At 36.7% G+C, this 18,986-nt stretch overlaps 2 long non-coding RNA genes across 4 annotated transcripts; both read right to left on the bottom strand.

Moving 5' to 3' along the window:
* Window positions 1-1,427: 1,427 nt before the first annotated feature.
* LOC146523430 (uncharacterized) lies at window positions 1,428-18,976 on the bottom strand. 3 transcript variants are annotated; one of them, XR_014873058.1, is made up of 3 exons: window positions 16,701-18,976; window positions 4,364-5,396; window positions 1,428-4,208 (listed from the first exon to the last, which is right to left on the bottom strand). It is a non-coding gene; the product is annotated as an uncharacterized LOC146523430 (long non-coding RNA). The 3 variants fall into 3 exon arrangements; XR_014873059.1 differs by having other exon boundaries at window positions 1,428-5,396; window positions 16,701-18,208; window positions 18,239-18,975; XR_014873057.1 differs by having other exon boundaries at window positions 1,428-5,396.
* Window positions 6,784-9,715, bottom strand: LOC146523431 (uncharacterized). Its single transcript, XR_014873060.1, has 2 exons — window positions 7,588-9,715; window positions 6,784-6,912 (listed from the first exon to the last, which is right to left on the bottom strand). It is a non-coding gene; the product is annotated as an uncharacterized LOC146523431 (long non-coding RNA).
* Window positions 18,977-18,986: the final 10 nt, after the last annotated feature.

Genomic DNA, 18,986 nt, shown 5'->3' with positions numbered 1-18,986 from the left:
AACTGAAGGCATTTTCAAATCGTCATATCTCCTTAACGAAGCAAAGTTAAAACATGAGGCTTGTGCCAATTCATCTTCAGACACTGCTGACACTCACGGTCGAAGCAGTTTTTACAGTCATCTTACCGTTGAGCCATGAATTACGTTTGTTTGAGGAGTGGAAATCTGTCCTCCTCTCAGTTTTCAAACTCCGAAAATGAAGCCGTTTCTTCTCTCGTCATATCTCCGCGACGGAAGTACAAAGAGCTATGTAAATCGCAGTCAAAGTTCACCAAAGTCCGCTGATTCACCCAGTGTAAGAATTATGTTTCTAGTCCACCTAGTTTTTGAGTTACACGACGTTTTGTAACTCCAAAAAACGGCGTTTTTCGCCTCTTACCGCGATCTAATTCTGACTGCTCATCAGCCTGTTTTCCAATTGCCCGCTCTCTTTGCCAGTGGCGCAGTTGGTAATGACACGGGTTTGAAGCCCAAAGGTCGTGTGTTCAATTCAACCTTATCCACATGTTTTTTTCACTACAAATTAATACACTATCACAGACCAGTAATTCATATTGATCATTTATTACAATTCTGCAAAGTTTTATGATTTTGGCAGCTTTTCTAATATGAACCTCAGATTCTTGTTAACACTCCATGGCAGAAATACATACAAGTACACAGCCTGATAAAGCAGACAGAAGAAGTACCTCTGATTGGTTCAGCATTTTCACCTCCTATCAGCACAAATCTCAGCTGTTTTCAGAAAAAACTCTTTTGAGGAGAAATTCTTCTGATTCATCTCTTTTTAGCGCAACTTTCTGCTTCTTTCCGTCCTTTCTGCAGAAATTCTGCTCGTTCAACTCTTTTCAGCAAAATTTTCAGCCTTTTCACCTCTTATCAGCACAAATCTCAGCTGTTTTCAGAAAAAACTCTTTTGAGCAGAAATTCTGCTGATTCATCTCTTTTCATTGCAACTTTCTGCTTCTTTCCATCTTTTCTGCACAAATTCTGCTCATTCAGCTTTTTTCAGCAGAAATTCTGCTGATTGAACTCTGTTCAGCACAAATCTCAGCTGTTTTCAGCTGTTTTCAGCAAAAAACCTCTTTTCAGCAGAAATTCTGCTCATTCACCTCTTTTCAGCAGAAATTCTGCTGATTGAACTCTTTTCAGCGCAATGTTCTGCTTCTTTCCATCTTTTCTGCAGAAATTCTGCTCATTCAACTCTTTTCAGCAAAATTTTCAGCCTTTTCACCTCTTATCAGCACAAATCTCAGCTGTTTTAAAAAAAACTCTTTTGAGCAGAAATTCTGCTGATTCATCTCTTTTCTGGAAAAATTTCAGCCTTTTCACCTCTTATCAGCACAATTCTCAGCCATTCTGCTCATTTCAGCAAAATTGTCAATTTCTCCACCACTTCTTTGTGAGGTTGACTTTGGCTCAGTGAGATGAATAACCGCCTTGAGACCAGGAGGGCCAGGTTCAAATCCTGCTCAGGGCAACTTTTTTTTTTTTCACCACTTTTCAGCAAAAATTTCTCCGTCTTTGCCCCTTTCAGTAGAATTTTTTGCTTTTCACCACTTTTCAACAAAATTTTCTGCTTCTTCACCTATTTTCAGCAGAATTTTAAGTTTCTTCACCGCCATGCAACTTTTTGCAACTTTTCAAATTTTTCAGCTTTTTTCACCAGACATCTTCAGCGTTAAGGCATCCACACAGCATTTTCGCAGGAAATGCAAATTTTTCTAGTTGTGTGGATGCCTGAAAGGGCATCCACACCATTGAGTTCCTGTTTCTCTTTATTCTTTATCCTTTATTATTCTGGTTGCTTCCGTACACTTTTTGGCGCTTAACTACTCCCTCAGTTTTTGTGCTATTTGCACCGTTCAAATCTTAAAAAATTCTGCTCTTTCTCCTAATGCCGGCTATGACTTTTGGTGCTCATAACTTCTATACTTTTTGAGATATTGAATTTTTTTTGCAATATTTTTTGCCCTTTTCTGCCACATTATCAGTGGCCTCACTGATTTTCCTTGCCGGGTTGACCTGTGTTTTAGCTCAGTGAGATGAGCATCCGTTCTCAGACTGGGAGGCCCGGGTTCAAATCCCGCTTATGGCAACATTTCGTTCAGTTAACCGTTAAACTTTTTTAACTCTTTTCAGCAGAAATACTGCTCATTGAACTCTTTTCAGCAGAATTTTAAATTTTTTCACCACTTTTCAGCACAAATCCCAGCTTTTTCAGCTGTTTTCAGCAAAAACCTCTTTTCAGCAGAATTCTGCTGTTTGAACTCTTTTCAGCAGAAATTCTGCTGATTGAACTCTTTTCAGCAGAATTTTAAATTTTTTCACCACTTTTCAGCACAAATCCCAACTTTTTCAGTTGTTTTCAGCAAAAACCTCTTTTCAGCAGAATTCTACTGTTTGAACTCTTTTCAGCAGAAATTCTGCTGATTGAACTCTTTTCAGCAGAATTTTAAATTTTTTCACCACTTTTCAGCACAAATCCCAGCTTTTTCAGCTGTTTTCAGCAAAAACCTCTTTTCAGCAGAATTCTGCTGATTGAACTCTTTTCAGCAGAAATTCTGCTGATTGAACTCTTTTCAGCAGAATTTTAAATTTTTTCACCACTTTTCAGCACAAATCCCAGCTTTTTAAGCTGTTTTCAGCAGAAATTATGCTCATCCACCTCTTTTCAGCGCAATTTTCTACTTCTTTCTATCTTTTCTGCAGAAATTCTGCTCATTCAACTCTTTTCAGCAAAATTTTCAGCCTTTTCACCTCTTATCAGCACAAATCTCAGCTGTTTTCAGAAAAAACTCTTTTGAGCAGGAATTCTGCTGATTCATCTCTTTTCAGCGCAACTTTCTGCTTCTTTATCTCTTTTCAGCAGAAATTCTTCTGATTCACCTCTTTTCTGCAAAGTTTTCAGCCTTTTCACCTCTTATCAGCACATTTCTCAGCAGCTTCTTCTCATTTCATCAGAATTGTCAGTCTCTCCACCTCTTCTTTGTGAGAATGAGTTTGGCTCAGTGAGATGAGTAGTCGCCTTGACACCAGAAGGGCCAGGTTCTAATCCTCCTCAGGGCGATCTTTTTTTTTTTTTTTTTTTTTCAACTTTTTCACCTTTTTTCAGCAGACATCTTCAGCGTTAAGGCATCCACACAGCATTTTCGCAGGAAATGCAAATTTTTCTAGTTCTTTATTATCCTACTTTATTATTCTGGTTGCTTCCGTACACTTTTTGGCGCCTAACTACTCCCTCAGTTTTTGTGCTATTTGCACCGTTCAAATCTTAGAAAATTCTGCTCTTTCTGCTAATGCCGGCTATGACTTTTGGTGCTCATAACTTCTATACTTTTTGAGATATTGAATTTTTTTTGCAATATTTTTTGCCCTTTTCTGCCATATTATCAGTGGCCTCACTGATTTTCCTTGCCGGGTTGACCTGAGTTTTAGCTCAGTGAGATGAGCATCCGTTTTCAGACTGGGAGGCCGGGGTTCAAATCCCGCTTATGGCAACATTTCTTTCAGTTAACAGTTAAACTTTTTAAACTCTTTTCAGCAGAAATACTGCTAGTTGAACTCTTTTCAGCAGAAATTCTGCTGATTGAACTCTTTTCAGCAGAATTTTAAATTTTTTCACCACTTTTCAGCACAAATCCCAGCTTTTTCAGCTGTTTTCAGCAAAAACCTCTTTTCAGCAGAATTCTGCTGATTGAACTCTTTTCAGCAGAAATTCTGCTGATTGAACTCTTTTCAGCAGAATTTTAAATTTTTTCACTACTTTTCAGCACAAATCCCAGCTTTTTCAGCTGTTTTCAGCAAAAACCTCTTTTCAGCAGAATTCTGCTGATTGAACTCTTTTCAGCAGAAATTCTGCTGATTGAACTCTTTTCAGCAGAATTTTAAATTTTTTCACTACTTTTTAGCACAAATCCCAGCTTTTTCAGCTGTTTTCAGCAAAAACCTCTTTTCAGCAGAATTCTGCTGATTGAACTCTTTTCAGCAGAAATTCTGCTGATTGAACTCTTTTCAGCAGAATTTTAAATTTTTTCAGCTGTTTTCAGCACAAATCCCAGCTTTTTCAGCTGTTTTCAGCAAAGACCTCTTTTCAGCAGAATTCTTTTGATTGAACTCTTTTCAGCAGAAATTCTGCTGATTGAACTCTTTTCAGCAGAATTTTAAATTTTTTCACCACTTTTCAGCACAAATCCCAGCTTTTTCAGCTGTTTTCAGCAAAAACCTCTTTTCAGCAGAATTCTGCTGATTGAACTCTTTTCAGCAGAAATTCTACTGATTGAACTCTTTTCAGCAGAATTTTAAATTTTTTCACTACTTTTCAGCACAAATCCCAGCTTTTTCAGCTGTTTTCAGCAAAAACCTCTTTTCAGCAGAATTCTGCTGATTGAACTCTTTTCAGCAGAAATTCTGCTGATTGAACTCTTTTAAGCAGAATTTTAAATTTTTTCACTACTTTTTAGCACAAATCCCAGCTTTTTCAGCTGTTTTCAGCAAAAACCTCTTTTCAGCAGAATTCTGCTGATTGAACTTTTTTCAGCAGAAATTCTGCTGATTGAACTCTTTTCAGTAGAATTTTCAATTTTTTCACCACTTTTCAGCACAAATCCCAGCTTTTTCAACCTTTTTCAGCAAAAACCTCTTTTCAGCAGAATTCTGCTGATTGAACTCTTCAGCAGAAATTCTGCTGATTGAACTCTTTTCTGCAAAATTTTCAGCCTTTTCAGCTCTTATCAGCACAAATCTCAGGTGTTTTCAGAAAAAACTCTTTTCAGCAGAATTCTGCTGATTGAACTCTTTACAGCAGAATTTTAATTTTTTTCACCATTTTTCAGCACAAATTCCAGCTTTTTCCGCTGTTTTCAGCAAAAACCTTTTTTCAGCAGAATTCTGCTCATTCACCTCTTTTATGCAGAAATTCTGCTTATTCACCTCTTCTGCAAAATTTTCAGCCTTTTCACCTCTTATCAGCACAATTCTCTGCCGCTTCTGCTCATTTCAGCAAAATTGTCAGTCTCTCCCCCTCTTCTTTGTGAGAATTACTTTGGCTCAGTGAGATGACTATTCGCCTTGAGACCATGAGGGCCAGGTTCGAATCCTGCTCAGGGCAGTTTTTTTTTCCATCACTTTTCAGCAAAAAATTCTCTGTCTTTACCCCTTTCAGTAGAATTTTTGGCTTTTCACCACTTTTAAGCAATTGTGAAGGTGAAGAATTTCTACTTCTTCACCTGTTTTCAGCAGAATTTTCAGTTCTTCACCGCCATACAACTTTTTTCAACTTTTCAACTTTTTCAGCTTTTATCAGCAGACATCTTCAGCGTTAAGGCATCCACACAGCATTTTCGCAGGAAATGCAATTTTTTCTAGTTCTGGTTGCTTCCGTACACTTTTTGGCGCTTAACTACTCCCTCAGTTTTTGTGCTATTTGCACCGTTCAAATCTTAAAAAATTCTGCTCTTTCTGCTAATGCCGGCTATGACTTTTGGTGCTCATAACTTCTATACTTTTTGAGATATTGGATTTTTTTTGCAATATTTTTTGCCCATTTCTGCCATATTATCAGTGGCCTCACTGATTTTCCTTGCCGGGCTGACCTGTGTTTTAGCTCAGTGAGATGAGCATCCGTTCTCAGACTGGGAGGCCCAGGTTCAAATCCCGCTTATGGCAAAATTTCTTTCAGTTAACAATTAAACGTTTTTCACTACTTTTCAGCAGAAATCCCAGCTTTTTCAGCTTTTTTCAGCAAAAACCTTTTTTCAGCTGTTTTCAGCAAAAACTTCTTTTCAGCAGAAATTCTGCTGATTGAACGCTTTTGAGCAGAAATTCTGCTGATTCATCTCTTTTGAGCAGAAATTCTTCTGATTCACCTCTTTTCAGCGCAACTTTCTCCTTCTTTGCCTCTTTTCAGCAGAAATTCTTCTGATTCACCTCTTTTCTGCAAAGTTTTCAGACTTTTCACCTCTTATCAGCACAAATCCCAGCTTTTTCAGCTGTTTTCAGCAAAATCCTCTTTTTAGCAGAATTCTGCTCATTCAGCTTTTTTCAGCAGAAATTCTGCTGATTGAACTCTTTTTAGCATATTTTTCATCTCTTTTCAGCACAAATCTCAGCTGTTTTCAGAAAATTATTTTGAGCAGAAATTCTGCTGATTCATCTCTTTTCAGTGAAACTTTTTGCTTCTTTACCTCTTTTCAGCAGAAATTCTGCCGATTCATCTCTTTTCAGCGCAACTTTTTGCTTCTTTACCTCTTTTCAGCAGAAATTCTGCTGATTCACCTCTTTTCTGCAAAGTTTACAGCCTTTTCACTTCTTCACCTCTTCTCAGCACAATTCTCAGCAGCTTCTTCTCATTTCATCAAAATTGTCAGTCTCTCCACCTCTTCTTTGTGCGAATAAGTTTGGCTCAGTGAGATGAGTAGCTGCCTTGAGACCAGAAGGACCAGGTTCAAGTCCTGCTCAGGACAAAACATTTTTTTCTCTTTTTTCAGTAGACATCTTCAGCGTTAAGGCATCCACACAGCATTTTCGCAGGAAATGCAAATTTTTCTAATTCTTTATCCTTTATTATTCTGAGGCCCGGGTTCAAATCCCGCTTATGGCAAAATTTATTTCAGTTAACAGTTAAACTTTTTTAACTCTTTTCAGCAGAAATTCTGCTGATTGAACTCTTTTCAGCAGAATTTTTTAATTTTTTCACTACTTTTCAGCACAAATCCCAGCTTTTTCAGCTGTTTTCAGCAAAAACCTCTTTTCAGCAGAATTCTGCTGATTGAACTCTTTTCAGCAGAAATTCTGCTGATTGAACTCTTTTCAGCAGAATTTTAAATTTTTTCACCACTTTTCAGCACAAATCCCAGCTTTTTCAGCTGTTTTCAGCAAAAACCTCTTTTCAGCAGAATTCTGCTCATTAAACTCTTTACAGCAGAAATTCTGCTCATTGAACTCTTTTCAGCAGAAATTGTGCTCATTGAACTCTTTTCAGCAGAATTATGAATTTTTTCACCACTTTTCAGCACAAATCCCAGCTTTTTCAGCTGTTTTCAGCAAAAACCTCTTTTCAGCAGAATTCTGCTGATTGAACTCTTTTCAACAGAAATTCTGCTGATTCATCTCTTTTCAGCAGAATTTTAAATTTTTTCACCACTTTTCAGCACAAATCCCAGCTTTTTCAGCTGTTTTCAGCAAAAACCTCTTGTCAGCAGAATTCTGCTGATTGAACTCTTTTCAGCAGAAATTCTGCTGATTGAACTCTTTTCAGCAGAATTTTAAATTTTTTCACTACTTTTCAGCACAAATCCCAGCTTTTTCAGCTGTTTTCAGCAAAAACCTCTTTTCAGCAGAATTCTGCTGATTGAACTCTTTTCAGCAAAAATTCTGCTGATTGAACTCTTTTCAGCAGAATTTTAAATTTTTTCACTACTTTTCAGCACAAATCCCAGCTTTTTCAGCTGTTTTCAGCAGAATTCTGCTGATTGAACTCTTTTCAGCAGAAATTCTGCTGATTCACCTCTTTTCATCAGAATTTTAAATTTTTTCACCACATTTCAGCAAAAAATCCCAGCTTTTTCAGCTTTTTTCAGCAAAAACCTCTTTTCAGCAGAATTCTGCTCATTCACCTCTTTTCAGCAGAAATTCTGCTGATTGAACTCTTTTCAGCAGAATTTTCACCTCTTTTCAGCCCAAATTCTGCTGATTCATCTCTTTTCTGAAAAATTTTCAGCCTTTTCACCACTTTTCAACAAAATTTTCTGCTTCTTCACCTGTTTTCAGCAGAATTTTAAGTGTCTTCACCACCATACAACTCTTTGCAACTTTTTCAGCTTTTTTCAGCAGACATCTTCAACGTTAAGGCATCCACACAGCATTTTCGCAGGAAATGCAAATTTTTCTAGTTATTCTAGTTGCTTCCGTACACTTTTTGGCACTTAACTACTTCCACAATTTTTGTGCTATTTTCACCATTCAAATTTTAAACTATTCTGCTATATTTGCTCTTTCCGGCTATCTCTTTTGGTATTTTTTGCTATTATACTTTTTAAAATATTAAGCTTTTTTCCTTTAATTTGTCCCATTGAAATGAATGGAAAACTTCCGCAATTCTGCTAAAATTTGCTTGTTTTTGAAACTTAACTACTTCCTCATATTTTCACTTAGAACAACCATTCAAACTTTAAAATGTTCTCAAATTATTGGGCTATTCAGGTATAAATCAGCTTTTTCAAATCTTTTACCGTTTTATTTTTATCCCTCTTAAAGTTTTAAGTTGCAAAATTGTGATTTTTCACAAAATACATGCGTTGTTATGGTTGCTATGCACTTGGTTCTAAGTGAGACACTGTAGGTTTCGCAGTCTTCTCTTCATGTCTGAACAACTTCTTGCTACTTTCTCAATTTTCACTCAACTTCCACAAATTATACATCAAAACGTAGGTATTTTTGCTGGCTGGCTTTCAGAAAATGTCACTATCATTGTTGTGGGATTTATAGAATTTTGGCAAATCTCCTCAGACCAACACAAAGTCTCAAAACTCTCCATAGGAAGTCAATGGAGAGTTTGTTCAAAATCACCGCTTGATTTCTGTAATGAGAGGCGTATTCGAATCGTCATATCTCCTTAACGAAGCGAAGTTAAAACATGAGGCTTGTCCCAGTATATCTTCAGACACTCCTGACGCTCACAATTCAAGAATTTTTTTCTCACCTATTACCGTTCTGAGATGAGTTAGACTTGTTTGAGGGCAAAAAATTCGTCCTTCGCTCAGATTTCTTCAGATTTCAAACTCTGGAAATGAACCACTTTTTTCTCTCGTCGTATCTTTTTTTTGGATTTCCACAAAGACCTGAAAATTTCCATGGTTGTTCACCAAAGCCTGCTGTCTCTTACGGTGAAAGAATGATATCGATACTCCAAATAGATTTAGAGTTAGAAAGCGTTGTTTGAGGGGAAGTCAAGGCAGTTTTCGGTTCGCCTCTACTCAGTTATGGTGCATTAGAAGTCAAATATCTTTAATAATTCATATTTTAATGATAAATTGTCAACACTTGAAGATTCCCCCATCTCTGCTGAACAAAACGGTGTAAGAATGACCGTTCTAGCCCCTACGGTTAGGAAATTATGGTCATTTGTTTGAGTTTAGTCCTCACTATGAGAAATAGACTGCAAAAATCATGCCTCTCTGCTGCGTGTGTAAAAACTGCTGCACCTGTTTTGGCGGGAAAAAGTACACAGCCTCTCTGATTGGTGGATTCAAATTTAGCAGCTCCCAGGCTGCTTGACTGACCTAAAAACTTGCTTCTCTCTCTTTCTGTGTGTGTGTGTGTGAGTTATAGTATTTCTAAATTATAGTATTTCTGCTTTTTATAATATTTCTGCTTTTTAAAGTATTTGTGCTTAATATAGTATTTCTGCTAAATTATAGTATTTCTGCTTTTTATAGTATTTCTGCTAAATTATAGTATTTCTGCTTTTTATAGTATTTTTCTGCTAAATTATATTATTTCTGCTTTTTATAGTATTTCTGCTTTTTATAGTATTTCTGCTTAATATAGTATTTCTGCTAAATTATACTATTTCTGCTTTTTATAGTATTTGTGCTTAATATAGTATTTCTGCTTTTTATAGGATTTCTGCTTTTTATAGGATTTCTGCTAAACTATAGTATTTCTGCTAAACTATAGTATTTGTGCTTAATATAGTATTTCTGCTAAAGTATAGTATTTCTTCTTTTTATTGTATTTGTGCTTAATATAGTATTTCTGGTAAATTATAGTATGTCTGCTTTTTGTAGTATTTGTGCTAAAACATAGTATTTCTACTAAATGTAGTATTTATGCTTAATCATACTATTTCTATATATTGCTGCCAGGTCCTCAGGCAGCCAATCCTCTGTGAGGCCTGAGACATTCAAATTTACAAATCAGAGCCTGCACGGCTTCCCAGCCAGCCACTCATATCTGAGGGCTGAGACATTCAAATTTACAGATCAGGGCCTTCACGGCTTCCCAGCCAGCCAATCATATCTGAGGTGTGCCGTTTCTTCTCTCGTCATATCTCCATGAGTAGTACAAAGAGCAATGAAAATCACAGTCAAAGTTCACCAAAGTCCGCTGATTCACCCAGTACAAGAATTATGCTTCTAGTCCACCTAGTTTTTGAGTTACAATGTTTTGTAACTCCAAAAAATGGCGTTTTTCGCCTCTCACCGCGATCTAATTCTGACTGCTCATCACCCTGTTTTCCAGGCGCCCGCTCTCTTCCCCAGTGGCGCAGTTGGTAGTGACATGGGTCTGCAAGCCAAAGGTCGTTGGTTCGATTCCACCTTGGTCAACATGTTTTTTTTCCCTACAAATTAATACACTATCACAGACCAGTAATTCATATTCATCATTTATTATAATTCTGCAAACTTTTATCATTTTACCAGCTTTTCTAATATGGACCTCACATTCTTGTTAACACTCCATGGCACAAATACTGTTCCCTTTAGGCTCTGTGTATGTGTGTGTGTATCAATATTTCTCCCATTTTAAAGTATTACTCCTCCATAAGTGTATTTCTGTTAAATCAAAGTACTTTTACTACATCTTAGTACTTCTGCTCAATCATAGTATTTCTGCTAAATTATAGTATTTCTGCTTTTTATAGTATTTCTGCTAAATTATAGTATTTCTGCTTTTTATAGTATTTCTGCTAAATTATATTATTTCTGCTTTTTATAGTATTTCTGCTTTTTATAGTATTTCTAGTTAATATAGTATTTCTGCTTAATTATAGTATTTCTGCTTTTTATAGTATTTCTGCTTAATATAGTATTTCTGCTTTTTATAGTATTTCTGCTTTTTATATAATTTGTGCTTAATATAGTATTTCTGCTTTTTATAGTATTTCTGCTTAATATAGTATTTCTGCTAAATTATACTATTTCTGCTTTTTATAGTATTTGTGCTTAATATAGTATTTCTGCTTTTTATAGGATTTCTGCTTTTTATAGGATTTCTGCTTTTTATAGTATTTCTGCTAAACTATAGTATTTCTGCTAAACTATAGTATTTGTGCTTAATATAGTATTTCTGCTAAATTATAGTATTTCTTCTTTTTATTGTATTTGTGCTTAATATAGTATTTCTGGTAAATTATAGTATTTCTGCTTTTTGTAGTATTTGTGCTAAAACATAGTATTTCTACTAAATGTAGTATTTATGCTTAATCATACTATTTCTATATATTGCTGCCAGGTCCTCAGGCAGCCAATCTTCTGTGAGGCCTGAGACATTCAAATTTACAAATCAGAGCCTGCAGGGCTTCCAAGCCAGCCACTCATATCTGAGGGCTGAGACATTCAAATTTACAAATCAGGGCCTTCACGGCTTCCCAGCCAGCCAATCATATCTGAGGTGTGCCGTTTCTTCTCTCGTCATATCTCCGTGAGTAGTACAAAGAGCAATGAAAATCGCAGTCAAAGTTCACCAAAGTCCGCTGATTCACCCAGTACAAGAATTATGCTTCTAGTCCACCTAGTTTTTGAGTTACAATGTTTTGTAACTCCAAAAAATGGCGTTTTTCGCCTCTCACCGCGATCTAATTCTGACTGCTCATCACCCTGTTTTCCAGGCGCCCGCTCTCTTCCCCAGTGGCGCAGTTGGTAGTGACATGGGTCTGCAAGCCAAAGGTCGTTGGTTCGATTCCACCTTGGTCAACATGTTTTTTTCCCTACAAATTAATACACTATCACAGACCAGTAATTCATATTCATCATTTATTACAATTCTGCAAACTTTTATCATTTTACCAGCTTTTCTAATATGGACCTCACATTCTTGTTAACACTATAATAAAATTACAATATTCATAGTTCATCATAGTGTCTCTGGTAAATCACAGTATTTCTGCTATGTTGTACTATTTTTCTTAATCATAGTGTTTCTGTAATGTTTAAGTATTTTTGGCTAAATATATTCTTTCTGTTATCTTATACTATTTCTCCTAAATTCTTGTATATTTGAGAAGTTATCATGTTTCTGGTAAGTTACAATATTTCTGCCAAGTTCTGCTATGCTATTGTATTTCTGTATTATGTTTCCTCTAAGATATTGCAGTTCTGCTAAGTTATTACTTTTTAGCAAAGTTCCTTTGCTTCTGCAAAGTTTTTACAATTTCTGCAACTTTTCAGCTTTTTCAGCTACTTTTTGCAGACAGCTTCAGCTTTAAAGCATCCACACTGCATTTTCGCAGGAAATGCAAATTTTTCTAGTTATTGTGTGGATGCTTTAAGGCATCCACACTATTGTTTTCCTGTTTCTCTTTATTGTGTGGATGCCTGAAAGGGCATCCACACCATTGAGTTCCTGTTTCTCTTTCTTCTTTATTATTGTGTGGATGCCTAAAAGGGCATCCACACCATTGAGTTCCTGTTTCTCTTTATTCTTTATCCTTTATTATTCTGGTTGCTTCCGTACACTTTTTGGCGCTTAACTACTCCCTCAGTTTTTCTGCTATTTGCACCGTTCAAATCTTAAAAAATTCTGCTCTTTCTGCTAATGCCGGCTATGACTTTTGGTGCTCATAACTTCTATACTTTTTGAGATATTGAATTTTTTTTGCAATATTTTTTGCCCTTTTCTGCCACATTATCAGTGGCCTCACTGATTTTCCTTGCCGGGTTGACCTGTGTTTTAGCTCAGTGAGATGAGCATCCGTTCTCAGACTGGGAGGCCAGGGTTCAAATCCTGCTTATGGCAAAATTTCTTTCAGTTAACAATTAAACGTTTTTAACTCTTTTCAGCAGAAATTCTGCTGATTGAACTCTTTTCAGCAGAAATTCTGCTGATTGAACTCTTTTCAGCAGAATTTTAAATTTTTTCACTACTTTTCAGCACAAATCCCAGCTTTTTCAGCTGTTTTCAGCAAAAACCTGTTTTCAGCAGAATTCTGCTGATTGAACTCTTTTGAGCAGAATTCTGCTGATTGAACTCTTTTCAGCAGAATTTTAAATTTTTTCACCACTTTTCAGCACAAATTCCAGCTTTTTCCGCTGTTTTTAGCAAAAACCTCTTTTCAGCAGAATTCTGCTGATTGAACTCTTTTCAGCAGAAATTTTGCTGATTGAACTCTTTTCAGCAGAATTTTAAATTTTTTCACCACTTTTCAGCACAAATCCCAGCTTTTTCAGCTGTTTTCAGCAAAAACCTCTTGTCAGCAGAATTCTGCTCATTCACCTCTTTTCAGCAGAATTTTCAGAAATTTCACCTCTTTTCAGCCCAAATCTCAGCTGTTTTCAGAAAAACCTCTTTTCAGCAGAAATTCTGCTGATTCACATCTTTTCTGCAAAGTTTTCAGCCTTTTCACCTCTTATCAGCACAATTCTCAGCCACTTCTGCTCATTTCAGCAAAATTGTCAGTCTTCTTTGTCTCGTCTTTTGTGAGAGTGACTTTGGCTGAGTGAGATGAATAGCTGTCTTGAGACCATGAGGGCTAGGTTTGAATGCTGCTCAGGGCAGCTTTTTTTTTTTCACCACTTTTGATCAAAAAATTCTCCATCTTTTCCCCTTTCAGTAGAATTTTTGACTTTTCACCACTTTTCAGCAAAAAAAATTCTTCTTCTTCACCTGTTTTCAGCAGAATTTTCAGTTCTTCACTGCCATACAACTTTTTGCAACTTTTCAACTTTTTCAGCTTTTTTCAGCAGACATCTTCAGCGTTAAGGCATCCACACAGCATTTTCGCAGGAAATGCAAATTTTTCTAGTTGTGTGGATGCCTGAAAGGGCATCCACACCATTGAGTTCCTGTTTCTCTTTATTCTTTATCCTTTATTATTCTGGTTGCTTCCGTACACTTTTTGGCGCTTAACTACTCCCTCAGTTTTTGTGCTATTTGCACCGTTCAAATCTTAAAAAATTCTTCTCTTTCTGCTAATGCCGGCTATGACTTTTGGTGCTCATAACTTCTATACTTTTTGAGATATTGAATTGTTTTTGCAATATTTTTTGCCCTTTTCTGCCACATTATCAGTGGCCTCACTGATTTTCCTTGCCGGGTTGACCTGTGTTTTAGCTCAGTGAGATGAGCATCCGTTCTCAGACTGGGAGGCCCGGGTTCAAATCCCGCTTATGGCAACATTTCTTTCAGTTAACAGTTAAACTTTTTAAACTCTTTTCAGCAGAAATACTGCTAGTTGAACTCTTTTCAGCAGAAATTCTGCTGATTGAACTCTTTTCAGCAGAATTTTAAATTTTTTCACCACTTTTCAGCACAAATCCGAGCTTTTTCAGCTGTTTTCAGCAAAAACCTCTTTTCAGCAGAATTCTGCTGATTGAACTCTTTTCAGCAGAAATTCTGCTGATTGAACTCTTTTGAGCAGAATTTTAAATTTTTTCACTACTTTTCAGCACAAATCCCAGCTTTTTCAGCTGTTTTCAGCAAAAACCTCTTTTCAGCAGAATTCTGCTGATTGAACTCTTTTCAGCAGAAATTCTGCTGATTGAACTCTTTTCAGCAGAATTTTAAATTTTTTTCACCACTTTTCAGCACAAATCCCACCTTTTTCAGCTGTTTTCAGCAAAACCCTCTTTTCAGCAGAATTCTGCTGATTGACCTCTTTTCAGCAGAACTTTAAATTTTTTCACCACTTTTCAGCACAAATCCCAGCTTTTTCAGCTGTTTTCAGCAAAAACCTCTTTTCAGCAGAATTCTGCTCATTCACCTCTTTTCAGTAGAAATTCTGCTGATTGAACTCTTTTCAGCAGAATTTTCAGAATTTTCATGTCTTTTCAACCCAAATCTCAGCTGTTTTCAGAAAAAACTCTTTTCAGCAGAAAGTCTGCTGATTCATCTCTTTTCAGCGCAACTTTCTGCTTCTTTACCTCTTTTCAGCAGAAATTCTTCTGATTCACCTCTTTTCTGCAAAGTTTTCAGCCTTTTCACCTCCTATCAGCACACTTCTCAGCAGCTTCTTCTCATTTCATCAGAATTGTCAGTCTCTCCACCTCTGCTTTGTGAAAATGACTTTGGCTCAGTGAGCTGAATAGCCACCTTGAGACTAGAAAGGCCAGTTTCGAATCCTACTCAGGGCAATGTTTTTTTTTCACCACTTTTCAGCAAAAAATTCTCCGTCTTTACCCCTTTCAGTAGAAATTTTGGCTTTTCACCACTTTTAAGCAAAAAATTTCTGCTTCTTCACCTGTTTTCAGCAGAATTTTCAGTTCTTCACCGCCATACAACTATTTGCAACTTTTCAACTTTTTCAGCTTTTTTCAGCAGACATCTTCAGCGTTAAGGCATCCACACAGCATTTTCGCAGGAAATGCAAATTTTTCTAGTTATTCTTCTAGTTGCTTCCGTACACTTTTTGGACCTTAACTACTCCCTCAGTTTTTGTGCTATTTGCACCGTTCAAATCTTAAAAAATTCTGCTCTTTCTGCTAATGCCGGCTATGACTTTTGGTGCTCATAACTTCTATACTTTTTGAGATATTGAATTTTTTTTGCAATATTTTTTGCCCTTTTCTGCCACATTATCAGTGGCCTCACTGATTTTCCTTGCCGGGTTGACCTGTGTTTTAGCTCAGTGAGATGAGCATCCGTTCTCAGACTGGGAGGCCCGGGTTCAAATCCCGCTTATGGCAAAATTTCTTTCAGTTAACAATTAAACGTTTTTAACTCTTTTCAGCAGAAATTCTGCTGATTGAACTCTTTTCAGCAGAAATTCTGCTGATTGAACTCTTTTCAGCAGAATTTTAAATTTTTTCACCACTTTTCAGCACAAATCCCAGCTTTTTCAGCTGTTTTCAGCAAAAACCTCTTGTCAGCAGAATTCTGCTCATTCACCTCTTTTCAGCGCAATTTTCTGCTCCTTTCCATCTTTTCTGCAGAAATTCTGCTCATTCAAGTCTTTTCAGCAAAATTTTCAGCCTTTTCACCTCTTGTCAGCACAAATCTCAGCTGTTTTCAGAAAAAACTCTTTTGAGCAGAAATTCTGCTGATTCATCTCTTTTCAGTGCAACTTTCTGCTTCTTTACCTTTTTTTGCAGAAATTCTGCTCATTCAACTCTTTTCAGCAAAATTTTCAGCCTTTTCACCTCTTATCAGCAATATTCTCAGCAGCTTCTGCTCATTTCAACAGAATTGTCAGTCTCTCCACCTCTTCTTTGTGAGAATGAGTTTGGCTCAGTGAGATGAGTAGCAGCTTTGAGACCAGAAGGGCCAGGTTCGAATCCTATTTAGGGCAATGTGTTTTGTTTTTTTTTTGTTTTTTTTTTAATCACTTTTCAGCAAAAATTTATTTCTTTACCCCTTTCAGTAGAATTTTTTGCTTTTCACCACTTTTCAGCAAATAATTTCTGCTTCTTCACCTGTTTTCAGTTGAATTTTCACTTTCTTCACCGCCATGCAACTTTTTGCAACTTTTCAACTTTTTCAGTTTTTTTCAGTAGACATCTTCAGCATTAAGGCATCCACACAGCATTTTCGCAGGAAATGCAAATTTTTTCTAGTTGTGTGGATGCTTTAAGGCATCCACACTATTGTTTTCCTGTTTCTCTTTATTGTGTGGATGCTTTAAGGCATCCACACTATTGTTTTCCTGTTTCTCTTTATTCTTTATTATTGTGTGGATGCTTTAAGGCATCCACACTATTGAGTTCCTGTTTCTCTTTAATCTTTATCCTTTCTTTATTCCTGTTGCTTCCGTACGTTTTTTGCACCTTAACTACTCCCTCAGTTTTCAGCCGATTTTCTCAGTTCAAACTCTAAACTGTTCTGCTCTTTCTGCTCTTTCCGGCTATATCTTTTGCTGTTTATTACTATTATACTTTTTAAAATATTACACTTTTTTCCTTTAATTTGTCCCATTGAAATGAATGGGAAACTTCCACAATTCTGCTAAAACTTGCTTGTTTTTCAAACTTAACTAATTCCTCATACTTTCACCTAGAAACTCCATTCAAACTTTAAAATGTTCTCAAATGACTGGGCTTTTCCTGTGTGATTCAGCTTTTTCATATCTGTTACCGTTTTCATTTAATGCCTCTTTAAGTTTTCAGTTGCAGATTTGTGATTTTTCAGAAAATACATGCGTTGTTATGGTTGCTATGCAATTAACTCTGAGTGAGAGCTGGTGCGTTCTGAAGTTTCTCTTCATGTCTGAACAACTTCTTGCTACTCGCTCAATTTCCACTCATCCCCCACAAATTATACATCAAAACGTAGGTATTTTTGCTGGCTTTAAGACAGTGTTACTATAATTATCGTGCGAGTTACGTTTTTTTCACAATTTGCCTCGAAGTGACACGAAGTCTAAAAACTCCCCATTCAAAGTCTATGGGGAGGTTGTGAAACTCAGAGCTGAAATACTGAAACTGAAGGCATTTTCAAATCGTCATATCTCCTTAACGAAGCAAAGTTAAGACATGAGGCTTGTGCCAATTCATCTTCAGACACTGCTGACACTCACGGTCGAAGCAGTTTTTACAGTCATCTTACCGTTGAGCCATGAATTACGTTTGTTTGAGGAGTGGAAATCTGTCCTCCTCTCAGTTTTCAAACTCCGAAAAAGAAGCCGTGTCTTTATGTTTCTAGTCCACCTAGTTCTTGAGTTACACGACGTTTTGTAACTCCAAAAAACGGCGTTTTTCGCCTCTTACCGCGATCTAATTCTGACTGCTCATCAGCCTGTTTTCCAGGCGCCCGCTCTCTTTACCAGTGGCGCAGTTGGTAATGACACGGGTTTGAAGCCCAAAGGTCGTGTGTTCAACTCCACCTTATCCACATGTTTTTTTCACTACAAATTAATACACTATCACAGACCTGTAATTCATATTGATCATTTATTACAATTCTGCAAAGTTTTATGTTTTGGCAGCGTTCCTAATATGGACCTCAGATTCTTGTTAACGCTCCATGGCAGAAATACATACAAGTACACAGCCTGATAAAGCAGACAGAAGAAGTACCTCTGATGCGTTCAGCATTTTCACCTCCTATCAGCACAAATCTCAGCTGTTTTCAGAAAAAACTCTTTTGAGCACAAATTCTGCTGATTAATCTCTTTTGAGCAGAAATTCTTCTGATTCACCTCTTTTCTGCAAAGTTTTCAGACTTTTCACCTCTTATCAGCACAAATCCCAGCTTTTTCAGCTGTTTTAAGCAAAAACCTATTTTTAGCAGAATTCTGCTCATTCACCTTTTTTCAGCACAAATTCTGCTGATTGAACTCTTTTCAGCAGAAATTCTGCTGATTCACCTCTTTTCTGCAAAGTTTTCAGCCTTTTCACCTCTTATCAGTACAATTCTCAGCCGCTTCTGCTCATTTCAGCAAAATTGTCATTCTCCTTTGTCTCTTCTTTTGTGAGAATGACTTTGGCTCAGTGAGATGAATAGCCGCTCTTTTCAGCAGAATTTTTACCTCTTTTCAGCCCAATTTCTGCTTATTCACCTCTTCTGCAAAATTTTCAGCCTTTTCACCTGCTGATTGAACTCTTTTCAGCAGAATTTATAATTTTTTCACCACTTTTCAGCACAAATCCCAGCTTTTTCAACTGTTTTCAGCAAAAACCTCTTTTCAGCAGAATTCTGCTGATTGAACTCTTCAGCAGAATTCTGCTGATTGAACTCTTCAGCAGAAATTCTGCTGATTGAACTCTTTTCAGCAGAATTTTAAATTTTTTCACCACTTTTCAGCACAAATCCCAGCTTTTTCAGCTGTTTTCAGCAAAAACCTCTTGTCAGCAGAATTCTGCTCATTCACCTCTTTTCAGCAGAAATTCTGCTCATTGAACTCTTTTCAGCAGAAATTCTGCTCATTGAACTCTTTTCAGCAGAATTTTGAATTTTTTCACCACTTTTCAGCACAAATCCCAGCTTTTTCAGCTGTTTTCAGCAAAAACCTCTTTTCAGCAGAATTCTGCTGATTGAACTCTTTTCAGCAGAATTCTGCTGATTGAACTCTTTTCAGCAATTTTCTTCTTCTTTCCATCTTTTCTGCAGAAATT

This window comes from Neolamprologus multifasciatus, chromosome 3 (assembly GCF_963576455.1).
Source record: "Neolamprologus multifasciatus chromosome 3, fNeoMul1.2, whole genome shotgun sequence".
Classification (NCBI taxonomy): Eukaryota; Metazoa; Chordata; class Actinopteri; order Cichliformes; family Cichlidae; genus Neolamprologus; species Neolamprologus multifasciatus.
This window is presented reverse-complemented; position numbering and strand designations above follow the sequence as displayed.